Here is a 27,129-nt window from a genome sequence, read left to right as displayed (position 1 = left end):
TGATTTCTTTGGAAGCGGATATTTGTCTTCTCAGGACATTTCTTTGCAAGTGAATTTTTTGTGTTCTGGGGTAATTTCGTGGAAGTGAATTTTTTGTGTTCTGGGGTGATTTTGATGGAAGTGAATATTTTGTGTTCTGGGTTGATTTCGTTGGAAGAGAATTTTTTGTGTTCTGGGGCAATTTTTTGAAAGCGAATTTTTTTGAATTATGGGGTGATTTTGTTGGAAGCGTATTTTCTGTGCATTGGAGTCATTTCTTTGGAAGCAAATTTTTTCTGTTCTCAGGTGATTTGGATAGAAGCAAATTTTTTGTGTTCTAGGTTGATTTCGTTGGAAGCGAATTTTTTGTGCTCTGGGGTGATTTCATTGGAAGCGTGTTTTCTGTGTTTTGGAGTCATTTCATTGGAAGGGAAATTTTTGTGTTCTGAGTGATTTCTTTGGATGCGAATTTTTTGTGTTCTGGGTTGATTTCATTGGACACGAGTTTTTTGTGTTCTCAGGTGATTTCGTTGAAAGTGAAATTTTTTTCCTTAGGGTTATTTCGTTGGAAGCGAATTTTTGGTGCTCTGGGGTGATTTCTTTGGAAGCGAATATTTGTGTTCTCAGGAGATTTTGTTGGAAAACAATTTTTTGATTTTAGGGTGATTTCATTGGAAGCTAATATTTGTGTTCCCGTGTGATTTCGTTAAAAGCGAATTTTTTCTGTTCTCGGGTGATTTCGATGGAAGCAAATTTTTTGTGTTCTGGGTTGATTTCGTTGGAAGCGAATTTTTTGTGTTCTGGGGCAATTTAGTTGGAAGAGAATTTTTCTGAATTATGGGGTGATTTCATTGGAAGCATGTTTTCTGTGCTCTGGAGTCATTTCTTTGGAAGCAAATTTTTTGTGTTCTGGGGTGATTTCCTTGGAAGCGAATTTTTGTGTTCTGGGGTAATTTCTTTGGAAGCGAATTTTTTGTGTTCTCGGGTGATTTCGATGAAGCAAATTTTTCAAGTATGGGCTCATTTCATTGAAAGCGAATTTTTTGTGCTTGGGGTGATTTCGTTGGAAGTGAATTTTTTGTGCTCTGGGGTGATTTCTTTGGAAGCGAATATTTGTCTTCTCAGGAGATTTCTTTGCAAGCGAATTTTTTGTGTTCTGGGGTAATTTCGTTGGAAGCGAATTTTTTGTGTTCTGAGGTAATTTCGATGGAAGCAAATTTTTGAAGTATAGGGACATTTCGTTGGAAGCGAATTTTTTATGTTCCTGGGTGATTTCGTTGGATGCAAATATTTGTGTTCCCTGGTGATTTCATTGGAAGCTAATTTTTCATGTTCTGGGGTATTTTTGTTGGAAGCGAATTTTTTTCTGTTCTCGGGTGATTTCAATAGAATCAAATTTTTCGTGTTCTGGGTTGGTTTCTTTGGAAGTAAATTTTTTGTGTGTTGGCGTAATTTCGTTGGAAGCGATTTTTTTTTTGTTCTGGGGTGATTTCGATGGAAGCAAACTTTTTCCATTCTGGGGTAATTTCGTGGGAAGCCAATATTTGTGTTCTCGGGTGATTTTGTTGGAAGGGAATTTTTTGTGCTCTAGGTTGATTTGGTTGGAAGTAAATTTTTTCAATTCTCGGGTAATTTCGTTGTATGCGAATTTTTTGTGTTCTCGGGTGATTTCGTTGAAAGTGAATTTTTTTTGCTTTAGGGTGATTTCGTTGAAAGCGAATTTTTTGTGCTCTGTGGTGATTTCTTTGGAAGCGAATTTTTTGTGTTCTGGGGTGATTTTATTGGAAGCGAATTTTTTGTGTTCTAGGGTGATTTCGTTGGAAGCGAATTTTTTGTGTTCTCTGTTTTTTTCGATGGAAGCAAATTTTTGAAGTAGGGGGTCATTTCATTGGAAGCGTGTTTTCTGTACTCTGGAGCCATTTCGTTGGAAGGGAATTTCTTCTATTCTGGGGTAATTTCGTTGGAAGCGAATTTTTTTGTGTTCTCGGTTGATTTCGATGGAAGCGATTTTTTTATGTTGTAGCGTGATTTCGTTGGAAGCTAATATTTTTGTTCTCGTGTGATTTCATTGGATGTGAATTTTTGGTGGTCTGGCGTAATTTCTTTGGAAGCGAATTTTTTCTGTTCTTGGGTGATTTCGATGTAAGCAAATTTTTTGTGTTATGGGTTCATGTCGTTGGAAGCGAATTTTTTGTGTTCTGGGGTAATTTCGTTTGAAGTGAATTTTTGGTGTTCTTGGGTGATTTCGATGGAAGCAAATTTTTGAAGTATGGGATCATTTCGTTGGAAGCGTGTTTTCTGTACTCTGAAGTCTTTTCGTTGGCAGCGAATTTTTTGGGCTCTGCGGTGATTTCTTTGGAAGCGATTATTTTGTGTTCTCGGGTGATTTCGTTGAAAGCGAATTTTTTATGTTCTAGGGTAATTTCGTAAAAGCGAATTTTTTGAGCTCTGGGGTGATTTGGTTGGAAGTGAATTTTTTGTCTTCTGTGGTGATTTCGATGGAAGCGAATTTTTTATGTTCTAGGGTGATTTCGTTGGAAGCAAATTTTTTGTGTTCTGGGGTAATTTCATTTGAAGCTTCTTTTCTGTGCTCTGGAGTCATTTCGTTGGAAGCGAATTTTTTGTGCTCTGCGGTGATTTCGATGGAAGCGAATTTTTTGTGTTCTCTGGGGATTTCGATGGAAGCATATTTTTGAAATATGGGGTCATTTCATTGGAATCATATTTTCTGTGCTCTGGAGTCTTTTCTTTGGAAGTGAATTTTCTGTGCTCTGTGGTGATTTCGTTGGAAGCGAATTTTTTGTGCTCTGGGGTGATTTCTTTGGAAGCGAATATTTGTCTTCTCAGGAGATTTCTTTGCAAGCGAATTTTTTGTGTTCTGGGGTAATTTCGTTGGAAGCGAATTTTTTGTCTTCTCAGGTAATTTCGATGGAAGCAAATTTTTGAAGTATAGGGACATTTCGTTGGAAGCGAATTTTTTATCCTTTGGGGTGATTTCATTGGAAGCGAATTTCTTGTGTTCTGGGGTAATTTCGTTGGAAGCGAATTTTTTTGTGTTCTCGGGTGATTTCGATGGAAGCGAATTTTTTATGTTCCTGGGTGATTTCGTTGGAAGCAAATATTTGTGTTCCCTGGTGATTTCGTTGGTAGCTAATTTTTTATGTTCTGGGGTATTTTTGTTGGAAGCGAATTTTTTTCTGTTCTCGGGTAATTTCAATAAAAGCAAATTTTTCGTGTTCTGGGTTGATTTCTTTGGAAGTAAATTTTTTGTGCGTTGGGGTGATTTCGTTGGTAGCGATTTTTTTGTGTTCTCTGGGGATTTCGATGGAAGCGAATTTTTGAAATATGGGGTCATTTCTTTGGAATCATGTTTTCTGTGCCCTGGAGTCATTTCTTTGGAAGCGAATTTTTTGTGCTCTGTGGTGATTTCGTTGGAAGCGAATTTTTTGGTTCTCGGTTGATTTCGTTGAAAGGGAATTTTTGTGTTCTAGGGTGATTTAATTGGAAGCAATTTTTTTCTGATCTTGGATGATATCTTTGGAAGTGAATATTGGTGTTCTCAGGAGATTTGCTTGGAAAAGATTTATTTGTCTTCTGGGGTAATATCTTTAAAAGAGAATTTTTTGTGTACTACGGTCTTTTCGATGGAAGCAAATTTTTGAAGTAGGGGGTCATTTCATTGGAAGCGTGTTTTCGGTGCTCTGGAGTCATTTCGTTGGAAGCGAATTTTTTGTGCTCTGCGGTGATTTCGTTGGAAGCGAATATTTGTGTTCTCTGGAGATTTCATTGCAAGCGAATTTTTTGTGTTCACGGGTGATTTCGTTGGAAGCGAATATTTGTGTTCTCAGGAGATTTTGTTGGAAGCGAAATTTTTGTGTTCTGGGGTGATTTCGATGGAAGCAAATTTTTGAAGTATGTGGTCATTTCGTTGGAAGCGTGTTTTCTGTGCTCTGGAGTCATTTGGTTGGAAGCAAATTTTTTGTGCTCTGGGGTGATTTCTTTGGAAGCGAATTTTTTGTGTTCTCGGGTGATTTCGATGGAAGCAAATTTTTGAAGTATGGGGTCTTTTCTTTGGAAGCGTGTTTTCTGTGCTCTGGAGTCATTTAGTTGGAAGCGAATTTTTTGTGTTCTGGTGTGATTCCGTTGGAAGCGAATATATGTGTTCTCAGACGATTTTGTTGCAAGCGAATTTTTTGGGTTCTGGTGTGATTCCGTTGGAAGCGAATATATGTGTTCTCAGACGATTTTTTTGCAAGCGAATTTTTTGGGTTCTGGGGTAATTTCGTTGGAAGCAAATTTTTTATGTTCTCGGATGATTTCAATGGAAGCAAATTTTTGAAGTGTGGGGTCATTTTGTTGGAAGCGTGTTTTCTATGCTCTGGAGTCATTTCGTTGGCAGCGAATTTTTTATGTTTAAGAGTGATTCCTTTGGAAGCGAATTTTTTGTGCTCTGGGGTGATTTCCTTGGAAGCGAATATTTTCTTCTAAGGAGATTTCGTTGCAAGCAAATTTTTTGTGTTCTCAGGTGATTTCGTTGGCAGCGAATATTTGTGTTCTATGAAGATTTCGTTGCAAGCGAATTTTTTTGTGTTCTCCGGTTTTTTCGATGGAAGTAAATTTTTGAAGTATGGGGTCATTTCTTTTGAAGCATGTTTTCTGTGCTCTGGAGTCATTTCGTTGGAAGGGAATTCTTTTTGTTCGGGGGTGAATTCGTTTGAAGCGAATATTTGTGTTCTTAGGAGACTTCATTGCAAGCGAATTATTTGTGTTCTAAGGTGATTTCGTTGAAAGGGAATTTTTTGTGTTCTCGGGTGATTTCATTGAAAGGGAATTTTTTGTGTTCTAGGGAGATTTTGTTGGAAGCGAATTTTTTTGTGCTCTGCGATGATTTCTGTGCAAGCGAATATATGTGTGCTCAGAAGATTTCGTTGCAAGCGAATTTTTTGTGTTCTGGGGTAATTTCGTTGGAAGCGAATTTTTTGTGTTCTTGGGTGATTACGATGGAAGCAAATTTTTGAAGTATGGGGTCATTTCGTTGGAAGCGTGTTTTCTGTGCTCTGGAGTCATTTCGTTGGCAGCGAATTTTTTGTGCTCTGGGGTGATTTCGTTGGAAGCGAATATTTTGTGTTCTCAGGTGATTTTGTTGAATGCGAATTTTTTATGTTCTAGGGTAATTTCATAAAAGCAAATTTTTTGAGCTCTGGGGTGATTTGGTTGGAAGCGAATTTTTTGTCTTCTGTGGTGATTTCGAAGGAAGCGAATTTTTTATGTTCTAGGGTGATTTCGTTGGAAGCGAATTTTTTTCTGTTCTGGGGTAATTTCATTTGAAGCTTGTTTTCTGTGCTCTGGAGTCATTTCGTTGGAAGCGAATTCTTTGTGCTCTGGGGTGATTTCATTGGAAACGAATTTTTGTTTTCTGTGGTAATTTCCATGGAAGCGAATTTTTTATGTACTAGGGTGATTTCGTTGGAATAATTTTTGTGTTCTGGATTCATTTTTTTGGAAGCGTGTTTTCTGTGCTTTGGAGTCATTTCGGTGGAAGCAAATTTTTTCTGCTCTGGGGTGATTTCTTTGGAAGGGATTTTCTTTGTTCTACGGTGATTTCGTTGGGAGCGAAATTTTGTGCTCTGTGATGATATCTTTGGAAGAGAATATTTGTGTTCTCAGGAGATTTCGTTGGAAAAGAATATTTTGTCTTCTGGGGTAATATGGTTGGAAGCGAATTTTTTGTGTTCTCTGGTTTTTTCGATGGACGCAAATTTTTGAAGTAGGGGGTCATTTCGTTGGAAGCATGTTTTCTGTGCTATGGAGTCATTTCATTGGAAGCGAATTTTTTGTGCTCCGCGGTGATTTCGTTTGAAGCGAATATTTGTGTTCTCAGGAGATTCCGTTGCAAGCGAATTTTTTGTGTTCTAGGGTAATTTCGTTGGAAGCGAATTTTTTGTCTTCTGGGGTCCTTTCATTGGAAGCGTGTTTTCTGTGCTGTGCAGTCATTTCATTGGAACCAAATTTTTTGTGTTCTGGGGTGATTTCGTTGGAAGTGAATTTTTTGTGTTCTGGGTTGATTTCTTTGGAAGCGAATTTTTTTGTGTTCTGGGGTAATTTCGTTGGAAGAGAATATTTTGTATTCTCAGGTGATTTCGATGGAAGCAAATTTTTGAAGTATGGTATCATTTCGTTCGAAACGTGTTTTCTGTGCTCTGGAGTCAGTTCTTTGGAAGCGAATTTTTTGTGTTCTCAGGTGATTTATTTGAAAGCGAATTTTTTATGTTCTAGGGTGATTTTGTTGCAAGCGAATTTTTTGTGCTCAGGAGGTCTTTAGTTGGAAGCGTGTTTTCTGTGCTCTGGAGTCATTTCGTTGGAAGCAAATTTTTTTGTGCTCTGGGGTGATTTTGTTGGAAGTGAATTTTTTGTGTTCTGGGGTAATTTCGTTGGAAGGAAATTTTTTGTTTTCTGGGTTGATTTCGTTGGACACGAATTTTTTTGTTCTGGGGTGATTTCGTTGAAAGCGAATTTTGAGTGCTCTAGGTTGATTTCGTTGGAAGGGAATTTTTTGTGCTCTGGGTTGATTTCGTTGGAAGCAAATTTTTTCTGTTCTGGGGTAATTTCGTTGGAAGTGATTTTGAAGTATGGGGTGATTTCGTTAGTAGCTTGTTTTCTGTGTTCTGGAGTCATTTTGTTGGAAGCGAATATTTGTGTTCCTGGTGATTTTGTTGGAAGTGAATTTTTTGTGTTCTGTGGACAGAAAACACGCTTCCAAAGAAATGAACTCCCGCTTCAAAAATTTGCTTCCATCAAAAAAACCAGAGAAAACAAAAAATTCACGTCCAACCAAATTACCACAGAACAGAAAAAATTTGCTTCCATAGAAATCACCACAGAATATAAAAAATTCGCTTCCAATGGAATCTCCTGAGAACACAAATTGTTGCTTCCAAAGAAATCATCCCAGAGCCCAAACAAGTTCGCTTACAACGAAATCACCCCAGAGCGCAAAAAATTCCCTTCCAACGAAATGACTCCAAAGCACAGAAAACACGATTATAACGAAATGACCCCCTACTTCAAAAATTTGCTTACATCGAAAAAACTGGAGAACACAAAAAATTCACTTCCATCGAAGTCACCCCAGAACACAGAAAATTCTCTTCCAACGAAATCACCCTAGAAAACAAAAACTTCCCTTTCAACGAAATCACCCGAGAACACAAAAAATTTGCTTCAAACTATATTACCCCTGAACACAAGAAATTCGCTTCCAACGAAATCACCCCAAAGCACATAAAATAGCTTCCAACGAAATGTCCCCATACTTCAAAAATTTGCTTCCATCGAAATCACCTGAGAACACAAAATAATTCGCTTCCAACCAAATTACCCCAGAACACAAAACATTCGCTTCCAACGAAATCACCCCTGAACACAAAAATTTCGCTTCCAACGGGATGACCCCCTACTTCAAAAATGTGCTTCCATCAAAAAAACCAGAGAACACAAAAAAATTCGCTTCCAACGAAATTACCCCAGAACACAAAAAATTCACTTCCAACAAAATCTCCTGAGGACACAAATATTCGCTTCCAAAGAAATCACACCCGAGCACAAAAAATCCGCATCCAATGAAATCACCCTAAAGCAAAAAAAATTCACTTTCAACGAAATCACCTGAGAACAAAAAAATTCACGTCCAACGAAATTACCCCAGAATAGAAAAAATTTACTTCCAACCAAATCAACCCAGAGCACAAAAAATTCCCTTCCAACAAAATCACCCGAGAACAAAAATATTGGCTTCTAAAGAAATTATCCCAGAATGGAAAAAAATTGCTTCCAACGAAATCACCCCAGAGCACAAAAAATTCCCTTCCAATAAATCACCTGAGAACAAAAATATTGGCTTCCCACAAAATTACCCCAGAACGGAAAAAATTTCCTTCCATCGAAATCACCGCAGAGCACAAAAAATTCGCTTCCAACGAAATTACCCCAGAATACAAAAAATTTGCTTCCATGAAATCACCCCAGAACACAAAAAATTTGCTTCCACAGAAATGACTCCAGAGCATAGAAAACACACTTCCAACCAAATGACCCCATATTTCAAAAATTTGCTTCCATCGAAATCACCTGAAAACACAAAAAATTCGCTTTCAACGAAATTACCCCAGAAGACAAAATATTTGCTTCCAACGAAATCTCCTGAGAACACAAACATTCGCATCGAAAGAAATCATCACAGAGCACAAAAAAATTAGCTTCCAACGAAATCACAATAGAACACAAAAAATTCCCTTTCAACGAAATCACCCAAGAACACACAAAATTCACGTCCAAAGAAATTACCACAGAATAGAAAAAATTTGCTTCCATCGAAATCACCTAGAACACAATAAATTCGCCTCCAACGAAATCACCCTAGAACACAATAAATTCGCTTCCAACAAAATCACCCTAGAAAAGAAAAACTCCCTTTAAACGAAATCACCCTAGAACACAAAAAATTCGCTCCAACGAAATTACCCCAGAATAGAAAAAAATTACTTCCAACCAAATCAACCCAGAGCACAAAAAATTCCCTTCCAACAAAATCACCCAGGAACAGAAATATTGGCTTCCAACGAAATTACCCCAGAACTGAAAAAATTTGCTTCCATCGAAATCACCCAAGAACACAAAACTTTGCTCCCAAAGAAATCACCGCAGAACACAAAAATTTCGCTTCCAACGAAATGACTCCAGAACACAGAAAAAACGCTACCAACAAAATCACCCGAGAACACAAAAAATTCGCTTCCAACGAGATCATCCTAGAACACAAAAAATTCGCATCCAATGAAATGACTCCAGAGCACAGAAAACACGGTTCCAATGAAATGACCCCAGAAAACAAAAATTTCGCTTCCATCGAAATCACCGCAAAACACAAAAATTCACATCCAATAAAAAGACTCCAGAGCACAGAAAACACGCTTTCAACGAAATGACCCCCTATTTCAAAAATTTGCTTCATTCGAAAAAACCGGAGACACAAAGAATTCGCCTCAAACGAAATCACCCCAGAACACAAAAAATTTGCTTCCAAAAAATTACTCTAGAGAACAGAAAACACCCTACCAACGAAAGAACCCCATACTTCAAAAAAATTCGCTTCCAACAAAATCACCCCGGAACAAAATCTTTTTCTTTCAACGAAATCACCCCAGAGCACAAAAAAATTCGATTACAACAAAATTACCCCAGAACACAAGAAATACTCTTCCAAAAAAACGCCCCAGAGTACAAAAAATTCGTTTCCAACTAAATCACCCTGGAACACAAAAAATTGGCTTTCAACAAAATCACCGGAGAACACAAAAAATTTGCTTCCAATGAAATTACATCAGAACACAAAACATTCGCTTCCAACGAAATCACCCCAGAGCACAAAAAATTTGCTTCCAACGAAATGACTCCATAGCTAGAAAACACGCTTCGAACGAAATGACCCCATACTTCAAACATTCGCTTCCAACGAAATCTCCTGAAAACACAAATATTCGCTTACAATGAAATCATCCCAGAGCACAAAAAAATTCGCTTCCAACGAAATCACCCGATAACACAAAAAATTCACGTCCAACGAAATTATCACAGAACAGAAAAAATTTGCTTCCATCGAAATCACCCCACAATACAAAAAATTCGCCTCCAACGAAATCACGCTAGAACACAAAAAATTAGCTTTTTCAACGAAATCACCCGAGAACACAAAAAATTCGCTTCCAATGAAATCACCCCAGAGCACAAAAAATTCCCTTTCAACGAATGGACTCCAGAGCACAGAAAACTCGCTTGCAATGAAATGACCCCCTACTTCAAAAATTTGCTTCCATCAAAAAAACCGGAGAACACAAAAAATTCTCTTCCAACGATATTACCCCCAGAAGACCAAAAATTCTTTTCCAACGAAATCTCCTAGGAACACAAATATTCGCTTCCAATGAAATCATCCCAGAGCACAAAAAAACTTGCTTTCAAAGAAATCACCCTAGAATATAAAAAATTCGCTTTCAACGATATCACCTGAGAACACAAAAAATTCGCTTCCAAAGAAATTACCCCAGAACACAAAAAATTCGCTTGCAACGAAATCTTCTGAGAACACTTATATTCGCTTCCAATGAAATTACCCCAGAACACAAAAAATTCGCTTCCAATGAAATGACTCCAGAGCACAGAAAACACGCTTCCAACAAGATGACCCCTTATTTCAATAATTTGCTTCCATTGAAAAAACCGGAGAACACAACAAATACGCTTCCAAAGAAATTACCCCAAAACACAAAAATAGGCTTCCAACGAAATGACTCCAGAGCACAGAAAACAAGCTTCCAACGAAATTATCCCATACTTCAAAAATTTGCTTCCATTGAAATCACCCGAGAACACAAAAAATTCGCTTCCAACGAAATTACCTCAGAAGACAAAAATTTCTTTTCCAACGAAATCTCCTGAGAACACAAATATTCATTTCCAATGAAATCACACCAGAGCACAAAAAATTCATTTCCAACGAAATGATTCCCGGGCACAGAAAACATGCATCCAACAAAATTACCCCCTACTTCAAAAATTTGTTTCCATCGAAATCACCTGAGAACACAAAAAATTCACTTCCAACGAAATCACCCCAGAACACAAATATTCGCTTCCAGCCAAATCACACCAAAGCACAAAAAATTCGCATCCAACGAAATGACTCCAGAGCACAGAAAACACGCTTGCAACGAAATGACCCCATACTTCAAAAATTTGCTTCCATCGAAATCACCCGAGAACACAAAATTTCGCTTCCATTGTAATTACCCCAGAACAAAAAATCGCTTCCAACGAAATCTCCTGGGAACACAAATATTCACTTCCAAAGAAATCATTCTAGAGCACAAAAAATTCCCTTCCAACGAAATCACCCTAGAACACAAAAAATTCCGTTTCAACGAAATCACCTGAGAACACAAAAAATTCACGTCCAATGAAATTACCACAGAACAGAAAAAATTTGCTTCCATCGAAATCAAGCCAGAACACAAAAAATTCTCTTCAAACGAAATCACGCTAGAACACAAAAAATTAGCTTTCAATGAAATCACCCCAGAGCACAAAAAATTCCCTTCCAACGAAATGACTCCAGAGCACATAAAACACGATTCCAACGAAATGACCCCCAACTTAAATAATTTGCTTCCATCGAAAAACCGGAGAACATAAAAAATTCGCTTCCACCGAAATTACCACAGAACACAAAAAATTCGCTTGCAACGAAATTTTCTGAGAACACAAATATTCGCTTCCAACGAAATCACCCCAGAACAAAAAAATTTGCTTCCAACGAAATGACTCCAGAGCACAGAAAACACGCTTCCAACAAAATGACCTCCTACTTCAAAAATTCGCTTCCATCGAAAAAACCGGAGAACACAAAAATACGCTTCCAACGAAATTACCCCAGAACACAAAAAATTTGCTTGGAAGGAAATCTCCTGAGAACACCAATATTCGTTTCCAAAGAAATCACCCCAGAGCACAAAAAATTCGCTTGCAACGCAATCTTCTGAGAACACATATATTTGCTTCCAACGAAATCACCCCAGAACACAAAAAATTCGCTTCCAATGAAATGACTCCAGAGAACAGAAAACACGCTTCCAACGAAACGACCCCCTAATTCAAAAATTTGCTTCCATCGAAAAAACCGGAGAACATCAAAAATTCGCTTCCAAAGAAATGACTCCAGAGCACAGAAAACACCCTTCCAATGAAATGACCCCAGAAAACAAAAATTTCACTTCCAACGAAATCACCCTAAAACATAAAAAATTCGCGTCCATCGAAATCACCGCAAAACACAAAAATTCACAACCAACGAAAAGACTCCAGAGCACAGAAAACACGCTTCCAACGAAATGACCCCGTATTTCAAAAATTTGCTTCCATCTAAAAAACCGGAGAACACAAAAAATTCGCTTCCAATGAAACTACCCCAAAACACAAAAAATTAGCTTGCAAAGAAATCTCCTGAGAACACAAATATTCGTTTCCAACAAAATCCCCGAAGAACACAAAAAATTCGCATCCAACGAAATTAACCCAGAATAGAAAAAAATTACTTCCAACCAAATCAACCCAGAGCACAAAAAATTCCCTTCCAACAAAATCACCCAGGAACAGAAATATTGGCTTCCAACGAAATTACCCCAGAACTGAAAATATTTGCTTCCATCGAAATCACCCCAGAACACAAAACTTTGCTTCCAAAGAAATAACCCCATAACACAAAAATTCGCTTCCACCAAAATCATCCTAGAACACAAAAAATTCGCATCCAACGAAATGACTCCAGAGCACAGAAAGCACGCTTCCAATGAAATGACCACAGAAAACAAAAATTTCGCTTCCATCGTAATCACCGCAAAACACAAAAATTCACATCCAATAAAAAGACTCCAGAGCACAGAAAATATGCTTTCAACGAAATGACCCCCTATTTCAAAAATTTGCTTCATTCAAAAAAACCGGAGACACAAAGAATTCGCCTCCAACGAAATCACCCCAGAACACAAAAAATGTGCTTACAAAAAATTACTCTAGAGAACAGAAAACACCCTACCTATGAAAGAAACACATACTTCAAAAAAATTCGCTTCCAACAAAATCACCCCAGAACAAAATATTTTCCTTTCAACGAGATCAACCCAGAGCACAAAAAATTCAATTAGAACGAAATTACCCCAGAACACAAGAAATACTCTTCCAACAAAATCGCCCCAGAGCACAAAAAATTCGTTTCCAACGAAATCACCCTGGAACACAAAAAATTCGCTTTCAACAAAATCACCCGTGAACACAAAAAAATTTGCTTCCAACGAAATTACCCCAGAACACAAAAAATTCGCTTCCAACGAAATCACCCCAGAACATGAAACATTCGCTTCCAACGAAATGACTCCTGAGCACAGAAAACACGCTTCTAACGAAATCACCCCATACTTAAAAATATTCTCGTCCAACGAAATTATCCCAGAGCAGAAAACATTTGCTTCCAACGAAATCACCCCAGAGTACAAAAAATTCGCTTGCAACGAAATCACCCTAAAGCACAAAAATTCGATATCAACGAAATCATCCTAGAACACAAAAAATTCCCTTTCAACGAAATTACCCCAGGAGAGAAAAAATTTGCTTCTATCGTAGTCACCACAGAGCACGAAATATTCGTTCCCAATGTAATCCCACCAGAACACAAAAAATTCGCTTCCAACGAAATCACGCTAGAACACAAAAAAATTATCTTTTTCAACGAAATCACCCGAGAACACAAAAAATTCGCTTCCAATGAAATCACCCCAGAGCACAAAAAATTCGCTTGCAATGAAATCTCCTGAGAACATAAATGTTCGCTTCCAACGAAAGGACTCCAGAACACAGAAAACACGCTTCCAACGAAATTACCCCAAAACACAAAACATTCTCTTCCAACGTAATTACATCAGAACACAAACATTCGCTTCCAAAGATATCATCACAGAGCACAAAAAATTCGCTTCCAACGAAATTACCCCAGAACACAAAAAATTCATTTCAACGAAATCTCCTGAGAACACAAAAATTCGCTTCCAAGGAAATCATCCCAGAGCACAAAAAAATTCGCTTCCTACGAAATCAACCTAGAACACAAAAAATTCCCTTTCAACGAAATCATCCGATAACACAAAAAATTCATGTCCAGCGAAATTATCACAAAACAGGAAAAATACTCTTCCAACGAAAATTAGCTTTCAATGAAATCACCCCAGAGCACAAAAAATTCCCTTCGAACGAAATGACTCCAGAGCACATAAAACACGTTTCCAACAAAATGACACCCTACTTAAAAAATTTGCTTCCATCGAAAAACCGGAGAACATAAAAAATTCGCTTCCCACGAAATTACCCCAGAACACAAAAAATTCGCTTGCAACGAAATCTTCTGAGAACACATATATTTGCTTCCAACAAAATCACCCCAGAACATAAAAAATTCGCTTCCAATAAAATGACTCCAGAGCACAGAAAACACGCTTCCAACGAAATGATCCCCTAATTCCAAAATTTGCTTCAATCGAAAAAACCGGAGAACATAAAAAATTCGCTTCCATCGAAATGACTCCAGAGCACAGAAAACACGCTTCCAATGAAATGACCCCAGAAAACAAAAATTTCGCTTCCAACGAAATCACCCTAGAACATCAAAAATTCGCTTCCATCGAAATCACCGCAAAACACAAAAATTCACCTCCAACGAAAAGACTCCAAAGCACAGAAAACACGCTTCCAACGAAATGACCCCCTACTTGAAAAATTTTCTTCCATCGAAAAAACCAGCGAACACAAAAAAATTAGCTTCCAATGAAATTACCCCAAAAGACAAAAAATTAGCTTGCAACGAAATCTCCTGAGAAAACAAATATTCGCTTCCGACGAAAACCGAAGAACACAAAAAATTCGCATCCAAAAAAATTAACCCAGAATAGAAAAAAATTACTTCAAACCAAATCAACCCAGAGCACAAAAAATTCCCTTCCAACAAAATCACCCAAGAACACAAATATTGGCTTCCAACAAAATTACCCCAGAACTGAATAAAATCACCTGAGTACGCAAATATTTGCTAACAACGAAATTACCCCAGAACAGAAAAAATTTGCTTCCATCGAAATCACCGCAAAACACAAAAATTCACCTCCAACGAAAAGACTCCAAAGCACAGAAAACACGCTTCCAACGAAATGACCCCCTACTTGAAAAATTTTCTTCCATCGAAAAAACCAGCGAACACAAAAAAATTAGCTTCCAATGAAATTACCCCAAAAGACAAAAAATTAGCTTGCAACGAAATCTCCTGAGAAAACAAATATTCGCTTCCGACGAAAACCGAAGAACACAAAAAATTCGCATCCAAAAAAATTAACCCAGAATAGAAAAAAATTACTTCAAACCAAATCAACCCAGAGCACAAAAAATTCCCTTCCAACAAAATCACCCAAGAACACAAATATTGGCTTCCAACAAAATTACCCCAGAACTGAATAAAATCACCTGAGTACGCAAATATTTGCTAACAACGAAATTACCCCAGAACAGAAAAAATTTGCTTCCATCGAAATCACCCCAGAACACAAAAATTTCGCTTCCATCGTAATCACCCCAGAACACAAAACTTTGCTTCCAAAGAAATCAATCCAGAACACAAAAATTCGCTTCCAACAAAATCACCCCAGAACACAAAAAATTTGCTCCCAAAGAAATCACCGCAGAACACAAAAATTTCGCTTCCAACGAAATGACTCCAGAACACAGAAAAAACGCTACCAACGAAATCACTCGAGAACACAAAAAATTTGCTTCCAACGAAATCATCCTAGAACACAAAAAATTCGCATCCAACGAAATGACTCCAGAGCACAGAAAACACACTTCCAATGAAATGACCCTAGAAAACAAAAATTTCGCTTCCATCGAAATCACCGCAAAACACAAAAATTCACATCGAACGAAAAGACTCCAGAACACAGAAAAAACACTACCAACGAAATCACCCGAGAACACAAAAAATTCACTTCCAACGAAATCATCCTAGAACACAAAAAATTCGCATCCAACGAAATGACTCCAGAGCACAGAAAACATGCTTCCAGTGAAATGACCCTAGAAAACAAAAATTTCGCTTCCATCGAAATCACCGCAAAACACAAAAATTCACGTCCAATGAAAAGACTCCAGAGCACGTAAAAAAACACGCTTCCAACGAAATGACCCCCTATATCAAAAATTTGCTTCATTCGAAAAAACCGGAGAAACAAAGAATTCGCCTTCCACGAAATCACCCCAGAACACAAAAAATTCGCTTCCAAAGATATTACCCCAGAAGAAAAAAAATTTGCTTCCAACGAAATCTCCTAAGAACACAAATATTCGCTTCCAAAGAAATCACCCTTAGCACAAAAAAATTTGCTTCCAAAGAAATCACCCCAGAGTACAAAAATTCCCTTCCAACAAAATCACCCGAGAACACAAATATTGGCTTTCATTGAAATCACCCCAGAACACAAAAATTTCTCTTCCAACGAAATGACTCCAGAGCACAGAAAACACGCTTGCAACGAAATGACCCCCTACTTCAAAAATTTGCTTCCATCGAAAAAAAACGGAGAACACAAAAAATTATCTTACAACGAGATTACCCCAGAAGACAAAAATTCTTCTCCAAAGAAATCTCCTGAAAACACAAATATTCGTTTCCAAAGATATCATCCCAGAGCTCGAAAAACTCGCTTCCAACGAAATCACCCCAGAACACAAAAAATTCACTTGCAACGAAATCTCCTGTGAACACAAATATTCGCTTCCAACGAAATCACACTAAAGCACAAAAAATTCGCATCCAACGAAGTGACTCCAGAGCACAGAAAACACGCTTGCAACGAAATGACCCCCTACTTCAAAAATTTGCTTCCATCAAAAAAAAAAAACGGAGAACACAAAAAATTCTCTTCCAACGATATTACCCCAGAAGACAAAAAATTCTTTTCCAACGAAATCTCCTGAAAACACAAATATTCGTTTCCAAAGATATCATCACAGAGCACAAAAAAAATCGCTTCCAACAAAATCACCTATTGACACAAAAAATTCACGTCCAACGAAATTATCACAGAACAGAAAAATTTGCTTTCATCGAAATCACCCCATAATACAAAAAATTTGCTTCCAACCAAATCATGCTAGAACACAAAAAATTAGCTTTTTCAACGAAATCACCCGAGAACACAAAAAATTCACTTGCAATGAAATCACCCGAGAGCACAAAAAATTCTCTTGAAAGGAAATGACTCCAGAGCACAGAAAACACGATTCCAACGAAATGACCCCCTATCTCAAAATTTTGCTTCCATCGAAAAGCCCGGAGAACACAAAAAATTTGCTTCCAACGAAATAACCCCAGAACACAAAAAATTAGCTTGCAACGAAATTTTCTGAGAACACAAATATTCGCTTCCAACGAAATTCCCCCAGAACACAAAAAATTCGCTTCTAACGAAATCACCCTAGAACACAAAATTCCCTTTCAAATAAATCATCCGAGAACAAAAACAAATTCGCTTCCAATGAAATCACCCAGAGAACAAAAATTTCGCTTCCAATGAGATGACTCCAGAGCACAGAAAACACGCTTCCAAAGAAATGATCCCCTACTTCAAAAATTTGCTTCCATCGAAAAGACAGGAGAACACAAAAAATTCTCTTCCAACAATATTACCCCAGAAGACAAAAAATTCTTTTCCAACGAAATCTCGTGAGAACACAAATATTCGCTTCCAAAGATATCATCCCAGAGAACAAAAAATTCGCTTCCAACGAAATTACCCCAGAGCACAAAAAATTCGCTTCCAATGAAATCACCCCAGAATACAAAAAAATTTGCTTCCAAAGAAATAACCCAAGAATATAAAAAATTCGCTTCCAAAAAATAATCCAAGAATATAAAAAATTCGCTTCGATCAAAATCACCCGAGAACACAAAAAATTCGATTCCAACGAAATTACCCCAGAACACAAGAAATTCCTTCCAACGAAATAACCCCAGAGCACAAAAAATTCCCTTCCAACGAAAGGACTCCAGAGCACAGAAAAATTCGCTTCCAACGAAAGCACCCGATAACACAAAAAATTCACGTCCAACGAAATTATCACAGAACAGAAAAAAATTTGCTTCCATCGAAATAACCCCAGAATAAAAAAATTTGCTTCGAACGAAATCACGCTAAAACACAAAAAATTAGTTTTTTCAAATAAATCACCCGAAAACACAAAATTTCCTTTCAAAGAAATCACCCGAGAACACAAAAAATTCGCTTCCAATGAAATCACCCGAGAACACAAAAAATTCGCTTGCAATGAAATCACCCGAGAACACAAAAAAATCGCTTCCTACGAAATCACCCCAGAGCACAAAAATTCCCTTCCAACGAAAGGACTCCAGAGCACAGAAAACACGATTCCAACGAAATGTCCCCCTATTTCATATATTTGCTTACATCGAAATCACCCGAGAACACAAAAAATTCGCTTCCAACGAAATTACCCCAGAAGACAAAAGTTTCTTTTCCAATGAAACCTCCTGAGAACACAAATATTCGCTTCCAACGAACTCCCCCAGAGCACAAAAAATTCGCTTCCAAAGAAATCACCCTAGAATAAAAAAATTCGCTTTCAACGATATCACCTGAGAACACAAAAAATTCGCTTCCAAAGAAATTACCCCAGAACACAAAAAATTCGCCTGCAACGAAATCTTCTGAGAACACATATAATCGCTTCCAACGAAATCACCCCAGAACACAAAAAATTCGCTTCCAATGAAAGGACTCCAGAGCACAGAAAACACGATTCCAACGAAATGACCCCCTATTTCAATAATTTGCTTCCATTGAAAAAACCGGAGAACAAAATATTAGCTTCCAACGAATTTAACCCAGAACACAAAAAATAGGCTTCAAACGAAATGACACCAGAGCACAGAAAACGAGCTTCCAACGAAATGATCCCATACTTCAAAAATTTGCTTCCATTGAAATCACCCGAGAACACAAAAAATTCCCTTCCAACGAAAGGACTCCAGAGCACAGAAAACACGATTCCAACGAAATGACCCCCTATTTCAAATATTTGTTTCCATCGAAATCACCCGAGAACACAAAAAATTCGCTTCCAACGAAATTACTCCAGAACACAAAAAATTCGCTTGCAACGAAATCTCCTGAGAACACAATATTCGCTTCCAGCGAAATCACACCAAAGCACAAAAAATTCGCATCCAAAGAAATGACTCCAGAGCACAGAAAACACGCTTCCAACGAAATGACCCCCTACTTCAAAAATTTGCTTCCATCGAATAAACCAGAAAACACAAAAATTCTCTTCCAACGAGATTACCCAAGAAGACAAAAAATTCTTTTCCAACGAAATCTCCTGAGAACACAAATATTCGCTTCCAAAGAAATCATCCCAGAGCACAAAAAAATTCGCTTCCAACGAAAGCACCCCAGAGCACGAAAAATTCGCTTCCAAAGAAATGACTCCAGAGCACAGAAAACACGCTTCCAACGATATGACCCCATACTTCAAAAATTTGCTTCCATCGAAAACACCTGATAACACAAAAAATTCGCTTCCAACGAAATTACCCCAGAAAACAAAAAATTCGCTTGCAACGAAATCTCCTGAGAACACAAATATTCGCTTCCAAAGAAATCACCCCAGAGCACAAAAAATTCGCTTTCAACGAAATCTTCTGAGAACACATATATTCGCTTCCAACGAAATCACCCCAGAACACAAAAAATTCGCTTCCAATGAAATGACTCCAGATCACAGAAAACACGCTTCCAATGAAATGACCCCCTATTTCAATAATTTGCTTCCATTGAAAAAACCAGAGAACACAAAAAATTAGCTTCCAACGAAATTACCACAGAACACAAAAATAGGCTTCCAACGAAATGAATCCAGAGCACAGAAAACAAGCTTCCAAAGAAATGATCCCATACTTCAAAAATTTGCTTCCATCGAAATAATCTGAGAACACAAAAAATTAGCTTCCAACGAAATTACCTCAGAAGACAAAAATTACTTATCCAACGAAATCTCCTGAGGAAACAAATATTTGTTTCCAATGAAATCACCCCAGAGCACAAAAAAATTCGCTTCCAACAAAAGCACCCGATAACACAAAAAGTTCATGTCCAAAGAAATTATCACAGAACAGAAAAAAATTTGCTTCCATCGAAATCACCCCAGAATAAAAAAAAATTTGCTTCCAACGAAATCACGCTACAACACAAAAAAATTAGCTTTTTCAAATAAATCACCCGAAAACACAAAATTTCCTTTCAAAGAAATCACCCGAGAACACAAATATTCGCTTCCAACGAAATCGTCCCAGAGCACAAAAAATTCGCTTCCAACGAAATCACCCTAGAACGCAAAAATTCCCTTTCAATGAAATCACCCGAGAACACAAAAAAATCGCTTCCTACGAAATCACCCCAGAGCACAAAAAATTCCCTTCCAACGAAAGGACTCCAGAGCACAGAAAACACTATTCCAACGAAATGTCCACCTATTTCATATATTTGCTTCCATCGAAATCACCCGAGAACACAAAAAATTCGCTTCCAACGAAATTACCCCAGAAGACAAAAATTTCTTTTCCAATGAAACCTCCTGAGAACACAAATATTCGCTTCCAACGAACTCACCCCAGAGCACAAAAAATTCACTTCCAAAGAAATCACCCTAGAATAAAAAAATTCGCTTTCAACAATATCACCTGAGAACACAAAAAATTCGCTTCCAAAGAAATTACCCCAGAACACAAAAAATTCGCCTGCAACGAAATCTTCTGAGAACACATATAATCGCTTCCAACGAAATCACCCCAGAACACAAAAAATTCGCTTCCAATGAAATGACTCCAGAGCAGAGAAAACACGCTTCCAATGAAATGACCCCCTATTTCAATAATTTGCTTCCATTGAAAAAACCGGAGAACACAAAAAATTAGCTTCCAACGAATTTTACCCAGAACACAAAAAATAGGCTTCAAACGAAATGACTCCAGAGCACAGAAAACAAGCTTCCAACGAAATGATCCCATACTTCAAAAATTTGCTTCCATTGAAATCACCTGAGAACACAAAAAATTCCCTTCCAAGGAAAGGACTCCAGAGCACAGAAAACACGATTCCAACGAAATGACCCCCTATTTCAAATATTTGTTTCCATCGAAATCACCCGAGAACAGAAAAAATTCGCTTCCAACGAAATTACCCCAGAACACAAAAAATTTGCTTGCAACGAAATCTCCTGAGAACACAAATATTCGCTTCCAGCGAAATCACACCAAAGCACAAAAAATTTGCATCCAAAGAAATGACTCCAGAGCACAGAAAACACGCTTGCAACGAAATGACCCCCTACATAAAAAATTTGCTTCCATCGAATAAACCAGAGAACACAAAAAATTCTCTTCTAACGAGATTGCCCAAGAAGACAAAAAATTCTTTTCCAACGAAATCTCCTGAGAACACAAATATTCGCTTCCAAAGAAATCATCCCAGAGCACAAAAAATTCGCTTCCAACGAAATCACCCTAGAACACAAAAAATTCCCTTTCAACGAAATCACCTGAGAACACAAAAAATTCACGTCCAACGAAATTACCACATAACAGAAAAAATTTGCTTCCATCGAAATCACCCCAGAACACAAAAAATCTCTTCCAAAGAAAACACGTTAGAACACAAAAAATTAGCTTTCAATGAAATCACCCCAGAGCACAAAAATTCCCTTCCAACGAAATGACTCCAGAGCACATAAAACACGATTCCAACGAAATGACCCCCTACTTCAAAAATTTGCTTCCATCGAAAAAAACGGAGAACATAAAAAATTCTCTTCCAAAGATATTACCTCAGAAGACAAAAAATTCTTTTCAAAGGAAATCTCCTGAGAACACAAATATTCGCTTCCAAAGATATCATCCCAGAGCACAAAAAATTCGCTTCCAAAGAAATCACCCCAGAGCACAGAAAATTCCCTTCCAACGAAATGACTCCAGAGCACAGAAAACACGATTCCAACAAAATGACCCCCTACTTCAAAAATTTGCTTCCATCGAAAAACCAGAGAACATAAAACATTCGCTTCCAACGAAATTACCCCAGAACACAAAAAATTCGCTTGCAACGAAATTTTCTGAGAACAAAATATTCGCTTCCAACGAAATCTCCCCAGAACACAAAAAATTTGCTTCCAACAAAATTACTCCAGAGCACAGAAAACACGCTTTCCACGAAATGACCCGATATTTCAAAAATGTGCTTCCATCAAAATCACGCAGGAACACAAATAATTCGCTTCCAACAAAATTACCCCAGACACAAAAAAATTCGCTTCCAATGAAATCTCCTGAAAACACGAATATTCTCTTCCAAACAAATCATCCCAGAGTACAAAAATATTCTCTTCCAACAAAATCACCCTCTAACACAAAAAATTCCCTTTCGACGAAATCACCTGAGAACACAAACGATTCATGTCCAACAAAATTACCATAGAACAGAAAAAAATTTGCTTCCATCGAAATCACCCAGGAACACAAAAAAATCGCTACCAAGGAAATCATGCTAGAACACAAAAAATCAGTTTTCAACGAAATCACCCAAGAACACAAAAAATTCGCTTCCAACGAAATCACTCCAGAGCACGAAAAAATTCGCTTCCAAAGTAATCAACCCAGAACACAAAAAATTCTTTTCCAACCAAGTGACTCCAGAGCACAGAAAACACGCTTCCAACGAAATGACCCCCTACATCAAAAATTTGCTTCCATCAAAAAAACCGGAGAACATAAAAAATTCTATTCCAACGATATTACCCCAGAAGACAAAAAATTCTTTTCCAACGAAATCTCCTGAGAACACAAATATTCCCTTCCAAAGATATGATCCCAGAGTACGAAAAATTCGCTTCCAAAGAAATTACCCTAGAACACAAAAATTCTTTTTCAACTAAATCACCTGAGAACACAAAAAATTTGCTTTCAACGAAATCACCCCAGAACACAAAAAATTTGCCTGCAAAGAAATCTCCTGAGAACACGAATATTGGCTTCCAACGAAATCACCCCACAGCACAAAAAATTCGCTTCCAACGAAATCACCCCAGAACACAAAAAATTCGCTTGCAATGAAATCTCCTGTGAACACAAATATTCGCTTCCAACGAAATCACCCAAGAGCACGAAAAATTCGCTTCCAACGAAATCATGCTAGAACACAAAAAAATTAGCTTTCAATGAAATCACCCCAGAGCACAAAAAATTCCCTTCCAAAGAAATGACTCCAGAGCACATAAAACACGATTCCAACGAAATGACCCCCTACTTAAAAAATTTGCTGCCATCGAAATCAACCGAGAACACAAAAAATTTGCTTACAAAGAAATTACCCCAGAACACAAAAAAATCGCTTCCAACGAAATCTCCTGGGAACACAAATATTGGCTTCCAAAGAAATCATCCCAGAGCACAAAAAATTCGTTTCCAACGAAATGACTCCAGAGCACAGAAAACACGCTTCCAACGAAATGACCCAATACTTCAAAAATTTGCTTCCATTGAAACAACCGGAGAACGCAAAAAATTCTCTTCCAACGATATTACCCCAGAAGACAAAAAACTCTTTTCCAACGAAATGTCCTGAGAACACAAATATTCGACTCTAACGATATCATCTCAGAGCACAAAAAATTCGCTTCCAACGAAATCACCCGAGAACACAAAAATTCTCTTTCAACGAAATCACCCGAGAACACAAAAAAATTCACGTCCAACAAAATTACCACAGAACAGAAAATATTTGCTTCCATCGAAATAACCCCAGAACACCAAAAATTCGCTTCCAAAGAAATCACGCTAGAACACAAAAAAATAGCTTTCAATGAAATCACCCCAGAGCACAAAAAATTCCCTTCCAACGAAATGACTCCAGAGCACATAAAACACTATTCCAACGAAATGACCCCCTACTTAAAAAATTTGCTGCCATCGAAAACCAGGGAAAATAAAAAATTCGCTTCCAAAGAAATTACCCAAGAACACAAAAAATTCGCTTGCAACGAAATTTTCTGAGAATACAAATATTCGCTTCCAAAGAAATCACCCCAGAACACAAAAAATTTGCTTCCAACGAAATGACTCCAGAGCACAGAAAACACGCTTCCAACGAAATGAACCCTTATTTCAAAAATTTGCTTCCATCGAAATCACCAGGGAACACCAAAAATTCGCTTCAATAGATATCATCCCAGAGCACAAAAAATACGCTGCCAACAAAATCACCCTTGAACGCAAAAATAAGCTTTCAAAGAAAACACCCGAGAACAAAAAAAATTTGCTTCCAACGAAATTACTCCAGAACACAAAAAATTCGCATTCAACGAAATCTCCTGAGAACACAAAAATTAGCCTCCAACGAAATCACCCCAGAGTACAAAAAATTCGCTTCCAACGAAATGACTAAACGGCACAGAAAACACGCTTACAACGAAATGACCCCCTACGTCAAAAATTTGCTTCCATCAAAAAAAACCAGAGAACACAAAAAATTCTCTTCCAACGATATTACCCCAGAAGACAAAAAATTCTTTTCCAACGAAATCTCCTGAGAACACAAATATTTGCTTCCAAAGATATCATCCCAGAGCACAAAAAATTCTCTTTCAACGAAATAACCCTATAACACAAAAATTCCCTTTCAACGAAATCAACCGAGAACACAAAAATTTCGCTTCCAACAAAATCACCCCAGAGCACAAAAAATTCGCTTCCAACGAAATCAACCTAGAACAAAAAAATTCGCTTCCATCGAAATCACCACAGAAGACAAAAAATTCCCTTCCAACCAAATCACCCCAGAGCAGAAAAAATTCACTTCCAACGAAATCACCCGAGAACACAAAAAATTCGTTTCCAACGATATGACCCCATACTTCAAAAATTTGCTTCCATCAAAATCACCCGAAAACAGAAAAAATTCGCTTCCAAAGAAATCACCCCAGAGCACAAAAAAATTCGCTTCCAACGAAATGAATCCAGAGTACAGAAAACCCGCTTCCAACGAAATGACCCCCACTTCAAAAATTTGTTTCCATCGAAATCACCCCAGAACACAAAAAAATCGCTTCCAACGAAATCTCCTGAGAGCACAAATATTCGCTTCCAAAAATATCATCGCAGAGCATAAAAAATTCGCTTCCAACGAAATCACCGTAGAACATAAAATATTCGCTTCCATCGAAATCACCACAGAAGACAAAAAATTCGCTTCCAACCAAATCACCCCAGAGCAGAAAAAAATTCACTTCCAACGAAATCACCCCAGAGCACAAAAAATTCGCTGCCAACGAAATGACTCCAGAGCACAGAAAACACAGTTCCAACGAAATGACCCCCTACTTAAAAAATTTGCTTTCATCGAAAAACCCGTAGAATACAAAAAATTCGCTTCCAAAGAAATTACCCCAGAACACAAAAAAATCCCTTCCAACGAAACCTCCTGGGAACACAAATATTCGCTTCCAAAGAAATCATCCCAGAGCACAAAAAATTCGCTTCCAACGAAATCACCCTATACCACAAAAATTCCCTTTCAATGAAATCACCCGAGAACACAAAAAATTCGCTTCCAACGAAATCACCCCAGAGCACAAAAAATTCGCTTCCAACGAAATCAACCTAGAACAACAAAATTCGCTTCCATCGAAATCACCACAGAACACAAAACATTCCCTTCCATTCAAATCACCCCAGAGCAGAAAAAATTCACTTCCACCGAAATCACCCTATTACATAAAAAATTCGCTTTCAACGAAATCACCCGAGAACACAAAAAATACGTTTCCAACGATATGACCCCATACATCAAAAATTTGTTCCATCAAAATTCCTCGAGAACACAAAAAAATTCGCTTCCAATGAAATCACCCCAGAACACAAAAAATTCGCTTGCAACGAAATCTCCTGAGAACACAAATATTTGCTTCCAACAAAATCACCCCCGAGCACAAAATTTCGCTTCAAATGAAATGACTCCTGAGCACAGAAAACACACTTCCAACGAAATAATCTACTACTTCAAAAATTTGCTTCCATCGAAAAAACCAGAGAACACAAAATATTCTCTTCCAACGATATTACCCCAGAAGACAAAAAATTCTTTTCCAACGAAATCTCCTGAGAACACAAATATTCGCTTCCAATGAAATCACCCCAGAGCACAAAAAATTCACTTCCAACGAAATCACTCCAGAGCACAGAAAACACGCTTCCAATGAAATGACCCCATACTTCAAAAATTTGCTTCCATCGAAATTACCCGAGGACACAAAAAATTCGCTTCCAACGCAATTACCCCAGGACACAAAAAATTCGCTTGCAACCAAATCTTCTGGGAACACAAATATTCGCTTCCAAAGAAATCATCCCAGAGCACAAAAAAATTCACTTCCAACAAAATCACCCTAGAAAACAAAAAATTCGCTTCCAACCATATCTCCTGGGAACACAAATATTCGCTTCCAAAGAAATCATGCCAGAGCACAAAAAAATTCGCTTCCAACAAAATCACCCTAGAAAACAAAAAATTCCCTTTCAACGAAATCACCTGAGAACACAAAAAATTCACGTCCAACGAAATTCACCGAACAGAAAAAAATTGCTTCCATCGAAATCACCCCAGAAGACAAAAAATTCGCTTCCAAAGAAATCACGCTAGAACACAAAAATTAGCTTTCAATGAAATCACCCGAAACACAAAAAATTGGCTTCCAAAAAATCACCCCAGAGCACAAAAAATTCCCTTCCAACGAAATGACTCCAGAGCACAGAAAACACGAATCCAACGAAATGACCCCCACTTCAAAAACTTGCTCCCATCGAAAAACCAGAAAACATAAAACATTCGCTTCCAACGAAATCACCCCAGAGCACAAAAAATCGCTTCCAACGAAAACACCCTAGAACATAAAAAATTCGCTTCCATAAAAATCATCACAGAAGCCAAAAAATTCGCTTCCAACCAAATCACCCATGAGCAGAAAAATATTCACTTCCAACGAAATCACCCTAGAACATAAAAAATTGACTTTCAACGAAATCACCCGAGAACACAAAAAATTCGCTTCCAACAAAATCACCCAAGGGCACGAAAAATTCGCTTCCAAAGAAATGACTCCAGAGCACAGAAAACACGCGTCCAACGATATGACCCCATACTTCAAAAATTCACTTCCAACGAAATTAACCCTGAACACAAAAAAATTTGCTTGCAACGAAATCACCCAGAACACAAAAAGTTCGCTTCCTACGAAATGACTCCTTAGCAAAGAAAACACGCTTCCAACGAAATGACCCCCTACTTCAAAAATTTGCTTCCACCGAAAAGACCGGAGAACACAAAAAATTCTTTCCCAACGAAATCTCCTGAGGACACAAATATTCTCTTCCAAAGA

The sequence above is a fragment of the Meriones unguiculatus genome, chromosome 5, assembly GCF_030254825.1.
Source record: "Meriones unguiculatus strain TT.TT164.6M chromosome 5, Bangor_MerUng_6.1, whole genome shotgun sequence".
Classification (NCBI taxonomy): Eukaryota; Metazoa; Chordata; class Mammalia; order Rodentia; family Muridae; genus Meriones; species Meriones unguiculatus.
The sequence above is the reverse complement of the archived record's forward strand: the minus strand, read 5'-3'. Positions refer to the sequence as shown.